This window comes from Hyaena hyaena, unplaced genomic scaffold (genome assembly GCF_003009895.1).
Source record: "Hyaena hyaena isolate Hyena2069 unplaced genomic scaffold, ASM300989v1 scaffold_126, whole genome shotgun sequence".
NCBI classification, from domain to species: Eukaryota; Metazoa; Chordata; class Mammalia; order Carnivora; family Hyaenidae; genus Hyaena; species Hyaena hyaena.
This window is the reverse complement of record NW_024080759.1, coordinates 1,716,968-1,736,296: the sequence shown is the minus strand read 5'-3', so window position 1 is coordinate 1,736,296 and position 19,329 is coordinate 1,716,968. Positions and strand designations below refer to the sequence as shown.

Genomic DNA, 19,329 nt, shown 5'->3' with positions numbered 1-19,329 from the left:
CCTGTGTGGAAAGCAGTCAGCGAGCCTGCTAATGCTCACCATGGTGTGTGGGAAAGTGAGGTGGGGTGGGATGACTGGAATGTTTACAGGAGGAGCAGTCTTTGGGGACGGGAGAGGTGGGGAGTGGTGGGATAATTTACAGGGCCTTGTGGTTGACCTGGTGACTGTTAGCACATGCTAAGCTGGAGGTCAGTGTGACAGCCTGTTAGAGTTAGTTTAAAGAAAAAAAAAATAAGCAGCCACGCTTGTTGTAATAAGTCAGTATGGAATCAGGAGTTGTAAATTCAGTATTAATCTTGATCAGCTTTTGAGAATGAGATAAAATTGTAGTTGCTTTGATGAAGAAGAAAAATGCTAAAGAACCAGACTGTAACTCCATGCACAAACCCTGTCCCTGGGGTCAGGGCACAGAAAGTCAGATGTTGCTGGAGGAGGGTTGTGACTGGCTGGGTCACTGCAGGGGGCTGTCTGTCTGTGACAAGATGTGATCTGCCAGTGGCTCTTCAGCTGGCTCCTTGTCAGTGGTGTCATGGGTTACCTATGTCATCTCTGAGTGCAATTTGTCCTATTCAAACTCAAAAGAGATAACAGCTAAGCTTCTAGATAATCAGTCTGCTGCTGCTCTCTTAGGCTCCTGAGGGTTCCAAGAGGTGTTTTCAGATAATGGCAATCACATGCTTCCGGGCATGAGCTTCTCACCCCAGAGGTCAGAGAGGAATGTTTACCTCAGGCTCACAAGCCCAGCCTCTGCTCTGCTCTTGCTTTTTAGTCTCCAAGGACCCTGTCCTGGGAGTCTCTGGATCTTTAAAGGTCACTTGTGTGTGGCCTGACGCACCAACCTCTGACCTGTACAGCAGCACTGTGGGCTGCTCCTGACCTCTGAGGCTGTGTCTCAGAGCAGAGCCTGCCTCCTCTGTACAGACAGCAGGAACACGGAGGAGTGAGTTCTCTGGGGGATGCTAACAAGTACACCATGATGACTGTGGGGGCTGTGGTGGCACATGGAAGGTTCTAGAATTCAGCTGAAGGACCAGAAATTAAGTGGCTCTCTTTGTTGTCTGGCTAAGGGCTGTGGGAGGGAAATAGGTGGTGGACTGTGGGAGACTTGGAGTTAAGGGAGTTTTTTTGGGTCTTTTTTCCTCCCTCCCTCCCTCTCTCCCTCCTTCTTTCCATCTTGAACTCCTTCCAGTGAGCATTTTGAAAGTGAGAGACTGACTTTATACTGTGGAGAGACCATTGTTAAAATGAGCCATTTGATGTCTGAGAACAGCATTTTGTATACTGATGATGATAAGAGTTTCAAATTACTGTTCAAGGTATTATTGTTAATAATTTTAAACATGGCTTTCCATAGACTTTAAACTCAGTTTACAAATCTTATGTTTATAATCTAATTTAAAGTCACACATTTAAAATGATTTTCACTTAAAGCTAAAAATTACATACTTTGAATAGGAATCACAAAGCTGATCAGTCAGAAACTCCAATAGGCCATGTTTTGTTTTATTTATTTTTTAAATGTTTATTTTGAGAGAATGTGCGCACACACATACACACACACACACTTGAGTGAGGGAGGGACAGAGAGAGGGGGGAGAGAGAATCCCAAGCAGGTTCTGCTCTCTCAGGGTAGAGCTCGAAGGGGGACTTGGTCTCACAAACCATGAAACCATGACCTGAGCCAAAATCAAGAGTCAGTTACTTAATCTACTGAGTTACCCAGGTGCCCCTATGTTTCAAAAACATAAGAAATTCTTTACTAGACATGTTTCCTGATTATACCCAGTGACTGCAAACTTTTTTTTTTTAATAAATGTTATTTTTGAGAGAGAGAGAGAGGCAGAGACACAGAATCTGAAGCAAGCTCCTGAGCTGTCAGCACAGAGCCTGATGCAGGGCTTAAGCTCACAGACCATGAGATCCTGACCTGAGCTGAAGTGGGATGCTTAACCAACTGAGCCACTCAGAAGCCTCTACACAAACATTTCTAAATGTAAAAACAGTTATATCAGTACTCTGACGTTGACTTCTTTCTGACTCTTTATTTAATTCTCAACCTTGCCAAGGCCGCAGAGAACCAATATGATTAATCAACTGAGGCAAGTTGAGGTTGGGGCCAATAATTCATGACCATAGTACATGACTATATTAGGACTAAGTCTGGCTTCAAGGAAAAACAATCAAATACATAATAGCTTAAAAAAAATAAAAAATTATTTGTCTCTTGTTAATAGTCTGGAGTTAGACGTGCAAGGCTGAGGTGACTTCACCCTGTCTGTCATCAGGGAAACAGACCTCTGACTTGTGCCCATCCTCTGTGTTAGTTTCCTGGGTCTCCTGTAACAAAGTACCACAAACTTGGTGGCTTAAAACAGTAGCAATTCATTTTCTCACCGTTCTGGAGACCAGAATTCAGATATCAAGGTGTGAGCAGAGTTGCACTCCTCCAGAGGCTCTTGCTTGTCTGAGTTTCTGGGGACTCCACGTGATCATTTTTTTGTGGTTGCATCCCTCCATTCTGCTCTGTCTTCACATGGCTTTCTGTGTGGTCATCTGGTTTCCCTTTGCCTTGCCTCTTTTGTAGGGATACTTGTGATCACATTTTAGCCCCACTTGGATAGTCCAGGATGATTCCTATGTCTCAGAATCCTTAACTTAATCACATCCACACAAACCACTTTTCCAAATAAAGAACATTAACAGGTTTCAGAGATTAGGTCATGGACATATTTTTGGGCACCATTATCAGCCTGCGACACCTTCCTACCACAGGGTCACTTCATGGTCCGCTGTGATTGTTAGAGTACTAGCTAGCTTGTCAACGTTTCCTCCCAGATGGAAGAAAGTGAGGCGAGTAATAGGGGGCCCCTCTCACCTGGGTTGGCTAGTGTTAAACACTCTCCTTGAAATCCCACCCAACACTCGGATTTCCTTTCAGTGACTGCACTGACCTAGCTGTCAAGGAGGCTGGAAAATGCACTCGTTGATTCATTTAATGCCCTGTGCTGCTAAAGTATAATTTTCAAGAAAGCAAAAATAGGACATGTGCATATAAAAGGTCATATGTCAACAGTTTTATTTAGCTCATTAATTAAGGAGGGAACGAATAAGATGTTAAGACCAGTTTAAATGAGATTTTGGATTGCAGAGATTTATATTCTCTGCCACACAAAATTCATTTACATTGCTATGGACAGGAATCATTTGCATTGCTATTAAGTTCTTGGAAATGTGCAAAGCTGTAAAATAGTCCAGTTACTAGGAAGCCATTCAGGAATATAGAATGAGATAGTCCTGGAGAGTCTGCTTTACATGAAACAACCGTCACCACCCCACTCAAGGGATACTCTACAATCTCTTGGCCTCTTTCTTTTTTTTCTTTTTGAGAGTGAGAGCGAGAGAGCACATGGACACACACTAGGGAGGGAGGGGCAGAGGATGAGGGAGAAAGAGAGATCTTAAGTAGGCTGCATGCTCACGTTGGAGCCTGATGAGGAGCTCCATCTCCAGTCTCAAGACCGTGAGATCATAACCTGAGCTGAAATCAGGAGTGGGACACTTGCGGCACCTGGGTGGCCCAGGCGATTAAATATCCAACTTCGGCTCAGGTCATGATCTCACAGTTTGTGGGTTCGAGCCCCACATCTAGCTCTGTGCTGATGACTCAGAGCCTGGAACCTGCTTCGGATTCTGTGTCTCCCCCTCTCTCTCCTTCTTCACTCTTCATTCTCTCTCTCTCTCTCCCTCTCTCTCTCTCTCCTCCTCCTCCTCCTCCTCCTCCTCCTCCTCCTCCTCCTCTCTCTCTCTCTATCAAAATTGAATAAACATTAAAAAAATAAATAAAAAGAATCGGACACTTAAATGACTGAGACACCAGGTGCCCCTCTTTGCCTCTAAGAATTGGGGACATTTTAAAACAGTGACCAGTTAAAATTTAGGGCTTTTTTAAAATGTGGAAAGAGCCTAAGTGTCCATCAGCTGACAAATGGATCAAGAAGATGTGGTTTATCTATACAATGGAATACTACATGGCAATGAGAAAGAACGAAATCTGGCCATTTGTAGCAACATGGATGGAACTTGAGGGTGTTATGCCGAGCGAAATAAGTCAGGCAGAGAAGGACAGATACCATATGTTTGCATGTATAGGTGAATTAGGAGGAAGCTAATGAGGAGGACCATGAGGGAGAAGGGGGAAAATAGTTGGGGGGAGGGAGGTAAACCATGAGAGACTCTTGAATGCTGAGAACAAACAGGGCTGATGGGTGTGGGGGGAGGTGAAGGGAGATGGGCATGGGGGAGGGCACTTGTGGGGATGAGCACTGGGTATTATATGGAAGCCAACTTGACAATAAATGAAATAAAGGAAAAAATATATATAAAATAAATGTTCTCCCTCTAATAAAAATCAAACAAAAAGTTAGGGTTTTTGGGTTTTTTTTGTTTTTTTGTTTTTTTTTAAACCAAGGTAGGAGGGGATGTGGTGAATGCTGGGACTAACCTCCAGCTGTTTCTGCCTCTCAGTAGGTTGGAGATATTTACCTCGAATGGAGGTGTCCTACAACTAGTGATAGTCCCCTGCACGATAGACACCCTGAGTCAGGCCTGCGTTTTTAATTTTCTTTTCAATTTTATAGCTATGTAATAAAGTTCACTTTTTGTTGTACAGATCTATGGGCTTTAACAAATGCGTAGAGTTGTGTTATCAGCACCACCACAGTCAAGTACAGAACAGCTCCCTTACCCCAAAATATTCCCACTGGCTGCTCCTCTGTAGTTAACCCTTACTTCCTGGGAACAACTAAATCTATGGTTTGCGTCTTCCAGAATTCCATATATATGCAACTGTACAGTAGTTGGTCTTTTGAGTCTGACTTCTTTCACTGAGTATAGTACATTTGAAATTCATAACTTTGTAGGGATATCAGTACCCCTTTTTATTGCTGAGTATCCTTCTGTTGCATGGATATACTATAGTTTATTCATTCACCAGTTGAAGGACATTTCAGTAGTTTCTATTTTTGGGTGATTATGAATAAAGTTGCCATAAACATGTACATGCAGGTTTTTGGGTTAATGTTTTCATTTTTCTGAGGTCCGTACCTAGTTGCAGAAGTGCTTGGTCACATAGTATGTTTAATTTTATGTAAAAATGCCAACTCTTTACTCCAGTGATTTGCCATTCTGCATCTCCACCAACAACAGAGGAGAGTTCCCCTTGATCTGCATCCTCGCCATCAGTTTTTACTCCTCATTTTTTTTTTTTTGTTTTGTTTCTAAATTTCACTATTCTAGTGTAGTGGTAGCTCATTGCCCAAGCTGGGCCCTTTTAGTGGTCTCAGTGCAACCTAGGTTATAACAATATCCATAGGTAATATTTCGACCTAATCTTATTAAGCTTATAAACCTTCTTATCCAGAGCAACAGTTCTGATATCTCTCTATAGAAACTGTTGGAGTCTGCTTTCCTGCCTTTTCTTGCTCTTGATGTTGTCACCATGAGCAAAGAAGGATTAGTTTTATGTGGGTGTGACAGGATTAGTATTACTGCAAGTAAGTGTGAGGATGGAGCTGAACAAAGTTTCAGGTGTTTCCTTCTGATGTCCTTATCTCTGATGTAGATCATGAAGGTTCATTTGTAGGATAAGGGTAGGGTGTGCATGTGTGTGCATCAGAGGTGTGTTTGAGGAGAATGGAGAGGTCTTGGCCTGGTCACTGTGGAGGAATGGGGGGGGGAGCTGATGGGTGAGGCATGGGACTGCCCATCTCCTGCCCTCTCCCAGGTAGGTCCCGCTGCCAACAGGTGTGACCTTTGGATAGACTGGGACCCATGCTTTTCCCTTTCACCTCTTCCCTTACTCTTAAATTTCCCACCCTTGACAGAAGGAATGAATGGAGGTTAGAACAGGATTCCATAGTAGCTACTGTGGTGAATATTTGAAAAATAGCCCCAAATCAGGAAATTCCTTAGAAGTGACTAGTTTATAGTCAATAGTTATAATTCATTTAAAGAGCAGAAACTCTTTGTTGTCAAAATTAGTTACTTGTGCACCCCTTGAGTACACTGTAGTCTAAGGGAGCCAACAAGAGGCAAAATTGTCTTCCTCAAGCTGCTGTCATTTCTGTGTAGGAATGGGAAGAATAAAACACTCCCCTCTCCCCCGTTCACTCTCTGGTGTGATTGCCCTCCTCCCCCCCAGCTCAGGTCCTGCCTCTTGCCTCTACTGCTACTGTCCTCCCCAGGTCACTTAACACTGGCCATGGTGGCTCTTTCTAATCTTTATACTTGATGGTAAGCTGCTGCTTCAGGACATGGGCAAGGCCTTACATGGCTACACAGGACTGGCTAACCCAGTGATTTTGAAACCCGAGGGCACAGCAGAAACACTCTAGTTTGGGATGGGGCTGAGAATTTGTATTTCTAACAAGATCCCTGGTCACACTGTTTTTCTTGGTCTAAGGACCTACTTTGAGCATACTGATCTGAACCTTCACGGAAAGAAAAGTTCTCAGGGATGCTTCCTCTCTCTCTTTGAAGTTGTTACTTCACTATGCAGGAGGGCATAGGGTTTGTTTCCTGCTTGTGTGAGTAACAGGAGAGCCCTTTCCCTTATGGGCTTCTTTCCTAGTTCCTTAGGGAAATTCTGAAATTAACCATTCGAGGAAGGAGTCAGATTTTTTTTCCCTAGGGATGTCTTAAAACCAAGGTTGTGGTCAACCATTTATTTGTGATGCTTTGGTTAATGATTATTACCAGCATGACAAAATAACCTTCAGGCATTAGATCTTAATGGTAAACTATAATTACTACCAATAGAGGAGGTAAGGGCTAGAGAGGTCCCCCTGTAAACCTTGGTGTGAGTGAAAACAAGGGTTCTGTCTATACTTAGATTCATTAGCAGGCTAGTCAATGCAACCATATAACCTACTTTATATGCCCAGTAAAGTTCCAGTTCAGTTCTTTTAGGGGGCCGATGCCCTGACAGCACCTTGTATTCAGTGTTACCTGTAGTAAGTGTGAGAGTATTTCATAGACAATATGAAATTTTGTCTATTTTCCATAGACATTTTCCATTGTTGACCTAAGAAATTACTACAAATATATAAGCTTAAAACAAACTTATTTCTGTAGGTTAGAAGTCCAGGTACAGCATGGCAAAATTGGTTTCCCTGATCTGATTTCATAAGACCCACTGAAGATGTTGGCCAGGCTTCATCCTTTCTGGAGGGTGAGGGGATGAAACCTTCCTAAGCTCATTCATATTGGCAGAATTCAGTGTCATGTGGCCGTAGGATTGAGATCTCCACTTCCTCTCCACTTTCTAGCTGGCTCTTGGTTGGGATTGTTTCAACTTCTAGGGACTGACTGCATTCTTTTGTTTGTGGCTCCCTTCTTCCATCTTTACTGCTTGCAATGTGTCAAGTCCAGAAGGGTTGAACAATCTTTATGTTTTGATTCTCTCTGACCACCTCCCCCAACTTCTGCCTTATCTTACCTCATACTCTTTAGGTATAGATAAGGTCACATTAGTAATAAGTCAGTAATAAGATTACACTGACTTGTACCGCCCTTTCCTTACATAAGGCCTGGGCCCTTGTAAAAATGTTTCTGGAAGCCCCCAGGGGCACATCACATGTGCTGAAGAGCTGAAGATGGACGCTTCAGTCTTCTGCTGCTGCTTTTAAGAGCTTGTGTGATTACATTGGGTCTACCCATTAATCTAGGATAATCTCTCTAGTTTAAGGTCAGCTGATAAGTAACCTTAATTCTAAATTCCATCTGCAGGACCCCTTTCACAGCAGTACCCAGACTGTGTTTCATTTGGTAACCAGGGGACAGGAATCTTAGAGTGACCTCTTTCAAGGTGCTACCTACCACAGACAGAATTCCACTTATCCTGTCATTTTGCATTGGGGCCAAATAACTCTCTGGAAAAAGTAAGTTGACCTGGACCTTTTCCTTATTAAGCGTAGGCCAATTTTCTGAGAGCCTGCTAGAGTTTCTTCCCTGGGTCATACAAGGGCTAGAGTGTTTCCGAGATGTTTCTGGTTAATCCTCTTAACTTAATATGACTTTTACCACTGCAGATAAATTTCTAACAACCATAATAATGATTTTAAAAAGTCAGGAATTTAGCCAGTGTGGAAGTCCATTTCTGACCTCAGGTGTGCTAAGTTGTGTTACTGTGTTGGCGGTGGTGGGCTAGCTAGCTGAGTTGTAGTGGTCTTGAGTGTGGCCTTATGATTAAAGGCTAGTTAACCTCTCGGGTCTGTATTCTCGATGAAGAGAACTAATTGCTTTTAGGCAGTAGATTAAAGGCACCTGACATACATTTATATCACATTAACTACGTTGAAGTGTTTGGAAATAAAATTTAGGCAATGCGATAAAGAGTGTTTTTCCCTCATCTGAGAACTTTAGGAGAGCATGTCGACGTCTTGTTCTTATCCTGTGCCTGGCATGCAGTGGATGCCAGTGGATACTTGAGTAAATAAAGAAAGTGAATTAATGCATTTCCATGCTTTAGTATATAAAGACAGGTACAGTGTAGGAACAGCATGACAGATCAACCTGCATTGGAAGAAAGTGGAAACATTACTCGGTACATATTTTGTTGTACTAGGGGTTTACTTTACTCATAGTCCTGGGAACATGCACACTATAAACTGAGGCTTGAAAATCTTTGTCAATATTTATTTTAAAGCTGATATATTGAAAGGAACATGGCTCCATCTTGAAACACTGTTTTTCCTACTAGATTTAAGTGCCTGAATGGCAATGCACATTTATATCACACAGCGCCTTGTGTATTGGGCAAATAAATAAAGGCTGTCTACTCTTCTCAATGCACTCTTAAAAAAAATAAGATATTTGAAATAAGAAAAAGGAGGCTTATTGAGAGTAATATTAGGCAACTCTTGTATTTCAAACACCATTAATTAGTAGGTAGCCCATTGTTTTCCTCTCACTTGTTTTTTCTTCCCTAGAATTAGTCTGCATTTCCCCAGACCTTACCTGTCTTTTGAGGAAGTTATATACAGTAGTAACAACTCAGATTGCATTGACTTACTGCCCTTCTCTCCCTGCACAAGGCTCCAGGCTGTCGTAAAAGTGTTTCTAGAAGTTTCTGGAAGCCCCCTAAGAGACAGACCAGAGAAGCTCTTGCTGTTGAGACAGCTGATGCACTTCTCCTGAAGTCTTGCTTCTAGTACCCGGACATGTGGGATTGGGGAGCCTCGTGCTGCCTTTGTCCATCCCTGGAGTAGAGAAGCATTTGTCCCATCTAGCAGCATTTTAGGTTTTTATATGCAGTCTTCCCCTGCTTCTTGTAGGAGAAATCCAAGTGATGGACAACACACTGTGCTTTATATTGCCCTCACTTTGGGTTGAGGCTTCCTGATTGGGTTGGTTCATTGTCTGGCTCCTTCTTCTCTCAAAGTGAATCCTCCCAAAAAGCTCTCACCCCTCACAAGTAGGGCTGTGGGCAGTCCCACCAGCTCACCGGCCCTGCCTCAACTCAGCACAGGACAAAGCAGTAGGGAGGCAGGACACCCTTCTCCCATTTACAGTGTTTGGTGTTCCAGTCATGCCTTCAGGCCAAATTCCTCCCTTTCCCAGCCTCAACTGTGTCTCTTCCTCCTTCCAACACTTTCCTTTTGGGGCACAGGAGGGAGAAGGGTCAGACAGAAGCTCTAAGCATTGTGCCCTTTAAAAATCCTGACTGTGATCTGATAGTTTTATCACAGTTTACCATTTGGGAATTGACTAACTAATGACATTTGCTTAAGTGATGAAGCTTCCCTCCCCCAAAGGAGATTCTCTTACTTACCCTTTTTATTATTCCCCTCTTGTGAACATTTCCCAGTGTAAAATGAAAACTCCAGACCACATAACCTTGACAGGAACCTTTTCTGTGAAAGTTCAAGGTGCTTAAAAAACAAAAACAAAAACAACCCTCTAAAAATGATTGATAACACAGAGTGCCACTTTTTCTAGTCTCCAGATGTTGTGAAAAATGTAAGACTGCTTTAAATGCAATAAGTAGCCTCAGGTGTTCCGCATCCCAAATATTACTTTCATATATATGTATAATTATTTTTAACTGAAACACTCAGAAATGAAAAGTAACCCCTGCCCTCTGTCTTTCACTGCCTGGAGATAAAGCCCAGTTTGGTTTATTTCTTCCATCCCTTTTAAAAAATATTCCTTATATGGCAATTTCTAAGCAGCAGAGTAGTCAGCTATGTGATTAAAATGTCAAAAAGAGTAGGAAAACTGGCCGCTGGGAAAAGTATGTTTGGAGATTTCCATAAGGCAGAGGACTGAATGGTGAGAATGCCTGCGCCGGAGGTTAGAGACTGAAGTGGTTAAGGGTGGGCTGCCGACCCCCTTCCCAGACTGACACAGGTCCTTCTGGACAGTGAAAGGAGCTGGCAGGAGCCCTTCTTGTGCAGGCTGAGTACTGGGCATCTGTTTAACCTTTTCCGGGAACAATTTGTGTCTCTCTGTCATAAGCACCCTTCATCTTTAAAGTTGTGGACCCTTGCCTTGTATCACATAGTAGAGAATGGGGTTGGGGGTGGGGAATCTAGATGAGGTAAGGGGATCCATAGTTGTTACAAAATGAGTTATAATTGAGAACCATCCCCATTTATGATTGAAAACATTCCCCACTTATCTGAAACCTTGTAAACTGTTGTTTTTCCCCAACCACAACCCTAGACGCTGCTTAGACCTGAGGGGAGAAGGATGGTCTTCCTTAGGGGCCCTGCCCATGGTGGCCTGTTCTTTGCTACTTGATACCCTTGCTATTTAGGTATGACCATGGTCCCAGCCATACCTAGTAAGTATATTGGAGTCTTTTTTTTTTTTTTTTTAAAGTTCATTTATTTATTTTGAGAGGGAGAGAGAGCTGGTGAGTGGGTAAGGGCAGAAAGAGAGAGGGCAGAAAGAGAGAGGGAGAGAGAGAATTCCAAGCATGCTCCACACTGTCAGCATAGAGCCTGACATGGGGCTTGATTTCACGGACCGTGAGATCATGACCTGAACCAAAGTCAAGAGTTGAACACTTAACCCACTGAGCCACCCAGGTGCCCCTCCTACTGTTTTTTGTCTTACTATTTTTTTAAAGTAATCTCTATACCCAATATGGGGCTAGAATTTACAACCCCAAGATCAAGAGTCACATTCTGTATTGACTGAGACAGCCAAGGGCCCCTAGCTGATTTCCAAGCTGATACCTGACAGTCTTGCGTCATATCATTTCTAAGGAACTCTTGCCTTAAAACATAGTAGCCAAAGTACTATGCTTTCTGCATAATTTTTATGTAGTATTATATTCTGACTAATTTGCACAGATTAACCTGATAGCGAGGGGCAAGGGAGATTACTTTAAGGTAGTTATGTTTGGGAACATTGAGCATTTAATTTTAAACAAAAAGCTGTGTGTAGGGGAACCTGGATGGTTCAGCTAGTTGAGCTTCCGGCTTCAGCTCAGGCCATGATCTCACCGTTTGTGAGTTAGAGCTCTGCTGTCAGCACAGAGCCTGCTATGGGTCCTCTGTCCCCTCCTCTCTGCCCTTGCCCTGCTTCAGTGCTCGCTCACTCTGACGTGCGCTCTCTCTCTTTCTTTCTCTCTCAAAAATAAATAAACATTAAATTTTTTTTTTAAATGCTGTGTGTAGAAAGCAGCTGGGTAGTAATGTCCCTTGAGTAAGAGGGTAGTAGGGAGATGGAATTATCAGTTTGGGTCTGTTGATAAGGAATATATGGCCACTTCATTTTGGGGGAGTTTTTCTGTTTCAGTGGCATAGAAATCAGTGTCATTGTGGTTTAATAGACAGCAGTTCAGGTGTAAGACGGGTGCCTGGTGATCACATAGCTCCTACTGGGGCGACCTCACTTGTCTTCATCCTTCAGTCATCCTGCTCAGTTGCCTGCCACATGGACCGTAGGTCCCCTTTGTCATGGTAGCCCCTTGGGTAGTGGAAGCAGTAATTTCTCATTCTGGAGGGTGTGTCTCCTGCTTTTTCTGATTCCTCAGAGTTCTTTTCTTGTTTCAGTTGCTGTCTTTCAGGGCCTTTCCTTGACCATCTGATCCTAGTTTGTATATGTGGAGCAAAGAAGCTGATTAAAAGTGCTGGGTAGATGTTGAGGTGTCAAGGACAAGCTCTGTAATACAGTGATTGGTCAGGGATCTACCATTTCTTTTTTTTTTTTTTTTTTTAAAGTTTATTTTTGAGACAGAGAAAGAGCACAGACAGGAGGGGCAGAGAGAGAGAGAGAGAGAGAGAGAGATTGAATCCAAAGCAGGCTCCAGGCTCTGAGCTGTCAACGCACAGTCCGACACGGGGCTCAAACCTATGAACTGTGAGATCATGACCTGATCCAAAGATGGAGGCTTAACCAATGGAGCCGCCCAGGAATCTATCATTTCTTTCAGGGGATGTCCCCAGTTGGTTTCATACAGGTCTTTCTCTTGGTGACTTTGCCCAGAGATGAAGCCTCTAATGTCTTTCAGTCATGGTGTGAGTGCTCACTGCCTGTGTTTTCATGGCTGAATGCAGGGATGCATCTGAGACCCAGCAGTCTGCATGTGGAATTTTTCTTAATCCCAGTTTTTTAGTTTAGCACTTGTTTAGCTCTTGAGTCTCTGTGGTCTTGGCCTTCAGCCTTTCCAGAGGAAAATCTCAGTCTCCAGGATGAGATAGAGAGAGAGAATGCTTCCTGATTCTGAGGGTCTAATTCTCCCTACAGTAGAGTCTCAAGACCTGATCTTGTGTGGCCCCATCCATTCCCTTGCATTCAGAAGTGTCTCATGTCCTTGAGGCTGAGTCCTCCTGTCCCCTCCCCCAGCGCTAACCTTTTCTAGTCTGCTCAATTCACTGCTCCTTGGCAAATGGTTTCCCACTTTCAGAAGTTTGGTTTCTTATCTGTTGTGTTCTCCTTTCCCCATTGGTCTCTCAAATCTCTTTACTGTAACTTTAATGATGTTTTGAAAAGGAATAAAGGCACACGAGTGTTCATCTGCTACTTTTAATGGAAAATGTGCAAAGATTCTCTAATGAGCAATTGAGAGGAGGAAGAAACAAAACCTCTATAGTTATAAATTTTTCTTGTTTTATAGCATTTGAGGTTCAGCTGTTTGTGGAAAGCAATTTATTTTTATTTTTTATTAAAAATTTTTTTTCTTTCATAGTTTATTGTCAAGTTGGTTTCCATATAATACCCAGCGCTCATCCCAACAAGTGCCCTCCGCCATGCCCATCACCTTCCCCCCACCCCCATCAGCCCTCAGTTTGGTCTCAGCATTCAGGAGTCTTATGGTTTGCCTCCCTCCCTCTCCCCAACTATTTTTCCCCTTCTTCTCCCCCATGGTCCTCCGTTAAGTTTCTTCTAATCCACCTATGCGTGCAAACATGTGGTATCTGTCCTTCTCTGCCTGACTTATTTCACTCAGCATGACTCCCTCAAGTTCCATCCATGTTGCTACAAAGGGCCAGATTTCATTTTTTCTCATTGCCATGTAGTATTCCATTGTATAGATAAACCACATCTTCTTGACGTGGAAAGCAATTTAAATAAAAGGATCATGTTGGAGAGTGGTTGTTTATACAGGCATACCTCGTTTTATTGCACTTCAGAGATGTTGCATTTTTGCAAATTGAAGATTTGTGGCAACCCTATGTCTAGCAACTCTGTTGGCACCGTTTTTCCAGCTGCATTTGCTCACTTTATGTCTCTGTGTCACATTTTGGTAATTCTCACAATATTTCAAGCCTTTTCATCACTGTCTTATTGTGATCTGTGGTCCGTGATCTTTGCTAACTATTGTAATTGTTTTGGGGTGCCATGAACCATGCCCAAATAAGACAGCAAACTTAATTGATAAATGTTGAGTGTGTTCTGACTGTTCCATCAATATAACAGTTTTGAAATCAGGCCACTTAAATTAACCTACAATGTCCTCTAAGTGTTCTTTTTTTTTTTTAATGTTTTATTTTTTTTTAAATATTTTTATTTATTTCTAGGGGAGAGAGACAGAGACAGCGTGAGCAGGGGAGGGTCAGAGAGAGAGGGAGATACAGACTCTGAAATAGGCTCCAGGCTCTGAGCTGGCAGTCAGCACAGAGCCCGATGCGGGGCTCGAACCCGTGAACCGCGAGATCATGACCTAAGCGAAAGTCGGACGCTTAACCGGCTAAGCCGCCCAGGTGCCCCTAATGTTTTATTTCTGAGAGAGAGAGACCATGTGAGCAGGGGAGGGTCAGAGAGAGAGGGAGACACACAGAATCTGAAACAGTCTCCAGGCTCTGAACTCTCAGCACAGAGCCCAACGTGGGGCTTGAACCCAAAAACCGTGAGATCGTGACCTGATGCAAAGTCAGACGCTCAACTGACTGAGCCACCCAGGTGCCCCAGTGTCCTCTAAATGTTCAAGTGAAAAGAGGAGTCACATGTCTCTCACTTTAAATCAAAAGCTAGAAATGATTAAGCTTAGTGAGGAAGACATATCAAAAACAGAGAAAGCTAGCTTTTGCATCAAATAGTTAGCCAAACTGTGAATGTAGAGGAAAAGTTCTTGAAATAAAAGTGCTACTCCAGTGAGTGATAAGAAAGTAAAAACATCCTTATTGCTGATATGGAGAAAGTTTTAATGATCTGGATAGAAAATCAAACAAGCCACCATATTTTCTTAAGCCAAAGGCTAATCCAGAGCAAGACCCTAATTCTTTTCAATTCTGTCAAGGCTAAGAGATGTGAGGAAGTTGTAGCAGGAAAATTTGATGTAGCAGAGGCTGGCTCATAAGATTTAAGGAAAGAAGCCATCTCTAAAACATAAAAGTGCAAGGTGAAGCAGTAAGTGCTGATGTAGAAGCTACAGCAAGTTATCCAGAAGATCTAGCTAAGAGAGTTAAAGAAGGTGGCTACACTAAACAACATATTTTCATTGTAGACAAAACATCCTTCTATTGGAAGAAGAGCCCACGTAGGACATTCATAACTATGAGGAGAAGTCAATGCCCGGCTTTAAAGCTTCAAAGGGGTCAGGGTAACTCTTGTTAGGGGCTAATGGAGTTGGTGACTTTAAGTTGAAACCACTCCTCATTTACCATTCTGCAAATCCTAGGGTCCTTAAGAATTATACTAAATGCATTCTGCCTGTGTTCTATGAATGAAACAACAAAGCCTGGATAACAATACATCTGTTTGACATGGTTTACTGAATATTTTAAAAAATGTTTATTTAGTTATTTATTTTTGAGAGACAGGTCATACACAGCATGGGAGGGGCATAGAGAGAAGGAGATACAGAATCCAAAGCAGGCTCCAGGCTCTGAGCTGTCAACACAGAGCCTGATGTGGGGCTTGAACTCACAAACCTTGAGATCACGTTCTGAGCTGAAGTCAGAGACTTAACCGAGTCACCCTGGCACCCTGGTTTACTGAATATTTTAAGCCCACTGTTGAGATCTACTGCTCAGAATAAGATTCCTTCCAAATATTTCTACTCATTTACAATTCACTTGGTCACTCAAGAGCTCTGATGGAGATGTACAATAGGCATAATACTGTTTTCATGCGTGTTAACAGTGTTCTTTTTGCAGCCCATGGATCAAGGAGTAATTTCAACTTTCAAGCTTATTTAAGAAATAGTTTTGTAAGGCTATCATTGCCTCAGATAGTGATTTGTCTGATGGATCTGGGCAAAATAAATTGAAAACCTTCTGGAAAGGATTCACCATTGTAGATATCATTAAGAATATTTGTGATTCATGAGAAGAGGTCAACATATCAACATTAACAGGAGTTTGGAAGAGGCTGATTCTGACCTTCAGCAATAACTTTGAGGGTTCAAGACTTAAGTAGAGTAAGTAACTGCAGATATGGTAGAAACAGCAAGATAACTAGAATTAGAAGTTGAGCCTGAAGATGGGACTGAATTGTTACAATCTCATGATAAAACTTTAATGGATGAGGAGTTGCTTCTTATGGATAAACAGATAGTTTCTACTCCTGATGAAGATATTGTAAATATTGTTGAAATGACAACAAAGGATTTAGAATATTACATAAACTTAGTTGATAAAGTAGTAGAGGTTTGACTTTAATTATGAAGGAAATTTTGTGGGTGAAATACTGTTCAGCAGCATCACATGTTATAGAGAAATCATTCATGAAAAAGTCAATTGATAGGCAAACTTCATTGTTGTCTTATGGTAAGAAATCTTATGGAGACTTCTATCCCCAACCTTCACCACCCTGATCAGTCCACAGCCATCAACATCAAGGCAAGACCCTCCACCAGCAAAAGGATTACTTCTCACTGAAAGCTCAGATGATATTTGTTAACATTGTTAGCATTGTTAACAATAACGTAATTCTTTAAAAAAAAAAAAAAACTTTTGAAAGAGAGAAAGCACGTGTGTGAGCAGGGGCAGAGAGGGGGGAGAGAGAGAATCCCAAGCAGGCTCTAGATCTCACGAAGTATTAGATCATGACTTCAGCTGAAATCAAAAGATGCTTTGGACGGAATCACCCAGCCACCTCAATAAAGTAATTCTTAATTAAGGTATGTGCATTGTTTTTTAGACATAATGCTATTGCGCACTTCCACAGACTACAGTGTATACATAATTTCATATGCCCTAAGAAACAAAAAAATTAATTTGACTCACTTTATTGCAAGATCTACACTGTCTCAAGTAAGCTTGTATTCATTTCATACTATTCAACTCCCAGTAAAAGGGGTGATCAGAGACAAATAAGTATGAATAAAATGTTGACTCTACTAAGGTCCATGGATAACCAGGTGATGGTGAAAGTTTCCACTGCTCTGGCCTTTTCTAGGACTACAAGTTTTATCTGGGTTTCCCACTTCTGTAAGTACTGAGTGGTGGTTGAGTACATGGACTTCAAACTTGCATGGACCACAGAACTATTTGAATTCCTGTTTTGCCATGTGTGGGCCATGAGCAACTTGTTTAACTGATTTGAGCTTCAGTTTCCTGACCAGAAATGGAAGTAGTGCTTTTGTCCTAAAGTTATTACCATTGAATGAATTAATGTATGTTAACACCTAGCCTTGTGTGACTACTGATTACATGTTTTATTCACTTTGTTATATTCTATGTCTCCTTTCCTATCTTACATCCCTATTTACTGTGCCAGACACTGTGCTAATCCTGGGAACCAGTTCCACCTGGTCTCTCTTCTCATGTTTGTTCCCCTTGGAGCAGGAGGCTTACCTGTTCATCTTTTAGCTCTGGGATATAGTGAGGTCCGAGTTGGGGAGGCTAGGGACCATGTTTGAATCTAGGTCTGCCCAATTCCAGTCTCTTAATACTCTCTCTCCTCAATGTTGAGTATTTCTTATCATTAGCAGTTGGCCTCTTGAACAAAACAGTTCTAGACCACTGAAAGGATGGGCACGGATGCTTTCTGAAGGCTTTGGGTGGCATTTCTGGGTGATGTTGGGGTTCGGTGTTCAATCATTCATAAAAACCATTGTACATCTGTGTGAAATAGCCCACATTTTAAGAGAGTACTTACTACTGGAGAATATTTTTGAAGGATATGTGGGGTAGGTAGATTGGAGCCTAGAAATAGATCTCCTGATTAGATTTGCTGTTACTGTACCCTGAAGAGTTAAGGTGAGCGGAAATGTTTAGGTGTCTCTTGAGCAATGGTGTGCTGGTTCAGACAATTTGAATCACTAGACAATAATAATAAAGGGTTTTACTTCCCCCTTTTAGGACAGATGATGAGGGAAGAGATGCCTGCAATCTCTTTTACCATAGATAATAGGTTAGGAACCAAAAGTGTAGGAAGATTCTCATGTTTGTCCTGGTTCCATTTCTTCCTGCCCTGTTAGGGCCCTTTTTTCTAGTTTTGGCTCCTCTATAGCAAATACTTTAGTATCCCCTCACTGCGCCGCCCCCACCAGTCTTCTCTCCATGCATATTTGTATACAGATATGTGTGTTTATAGATAAAATCTGAATGATGCTTTGTATTCTGTTGTATAGTCTGTGTCTTCCATTCATATTGTGAACAGGTTCTCCCTCTTCTCCCATAACCATTTCATTTTAACCTTTGAAAATCCCCATTCTGACAGGGTTACATAAATTATGGAGATAGCCATGTGATTAAACGCTGTGTTAGCCATTTAAAAACCATGGTTTCTAAAGTTTGAAATAATAGCCCTATTTGTCAAGTACCATAAGCTTCTTTGATAACGTAGCCTGTTTTAATCTGTAGTACACTGTAGGCGGTGGGGAATTGCATTATTTTTATTCTGATGTAGATGCTTTTGCAGCAAGCCTTTAGATGGCAGCATCTCTCACCATAACCACATTCTGACGGAATGCCTCAGACTCCTAAGATGTTTGACCCAGAAGGGTGTTCAAGATGTGCCTGAATCACCATTTCATTGTGCTGTGACGGAGCCAAGGTCCCAAGAATTGGGACTATGGCTCAGGGCTGAGCAGGAAGGAGGGCTGTGGACCCCTGTCTGCCACTCTTAGCACCAGCCTGTCCCTGCCTGGTGTAAAATGTTCCCTGACTCTGTGGCTTTGTTAAAAGCACACTTTAAGGCAACCAAAGAAAATGAGAATCAAGTGGGTGATTCTAGAACAAATGTTATGTGATTGTTTCAAAGGAATAGAATAGGCAGTCTTTTTTTTTTTTAAGTTGCTTTATTTAAATATAATTCACACATACAGTTCACTCAAACTGTGCTGTAGAAGTTTTTAGTATGTTCCCAAGGTCATGGAGCCATCACCACTAATTTAGGACATTTTTATCACTCCAGAAAGAAGTCTGATACCCCTTAGCTATTACCCCACAAGCTTGCATAGGCCCCAGCTCCTGGCAACCATTCATACTTGGTTTCTATAAACTTACCTATTCTGGGGTAGGGAGGTCGCTGGGTGGCTCAGGCAATTAAGCGTCCAACTTCTGCTCAGGTCATGGTCTTGTCATTCGTGAGTTCGAACTCTGCGTCAGCCTCTCTGCTGTCAGCACAGAGCCGGCTTCACATCCTCTGTCCACCTCTTTTTCTGCCCTTTCTCCACTGATTTTCTCTCTCTCTGTCTCTCAAAATGAATAAATAAACTTAAAAGAAGCTTAAAAAATAGATAAATTTACCTATTCTGGATAATTCTACGTCAGTAGACTCATGCAATATGTGATCTATGGGGGAGTGGCTTCCTTCACTTAGCATAGTGTTTCATGCTGTAGCATCAATCAGTGCTCTGTTCCTTTTTATTGCTCAGTAAGAATCCACTGTATGGGATATGGCATTTTGTTATTATTGATGGATACTTGG

The 19,329-nt window shown here is 42.1% G+C and overlaps 1 protein-coding gene across 6 annotated transcripts in view; it reads left to right on the top strand.

Annotated features, from left to right (window-relative positions):
• The window catches only part of TANC1 (tetratricopeptide repeat, ankyrin repeat and coiled-coil containing 1), a 243,775-nt gene that overhangs the window by 134,176 nt on the left and 90,270 nt on the right, over positions 1-19,329 (top strand). The gene's annotated exons all lie outside the window — the stretch shown is intronic.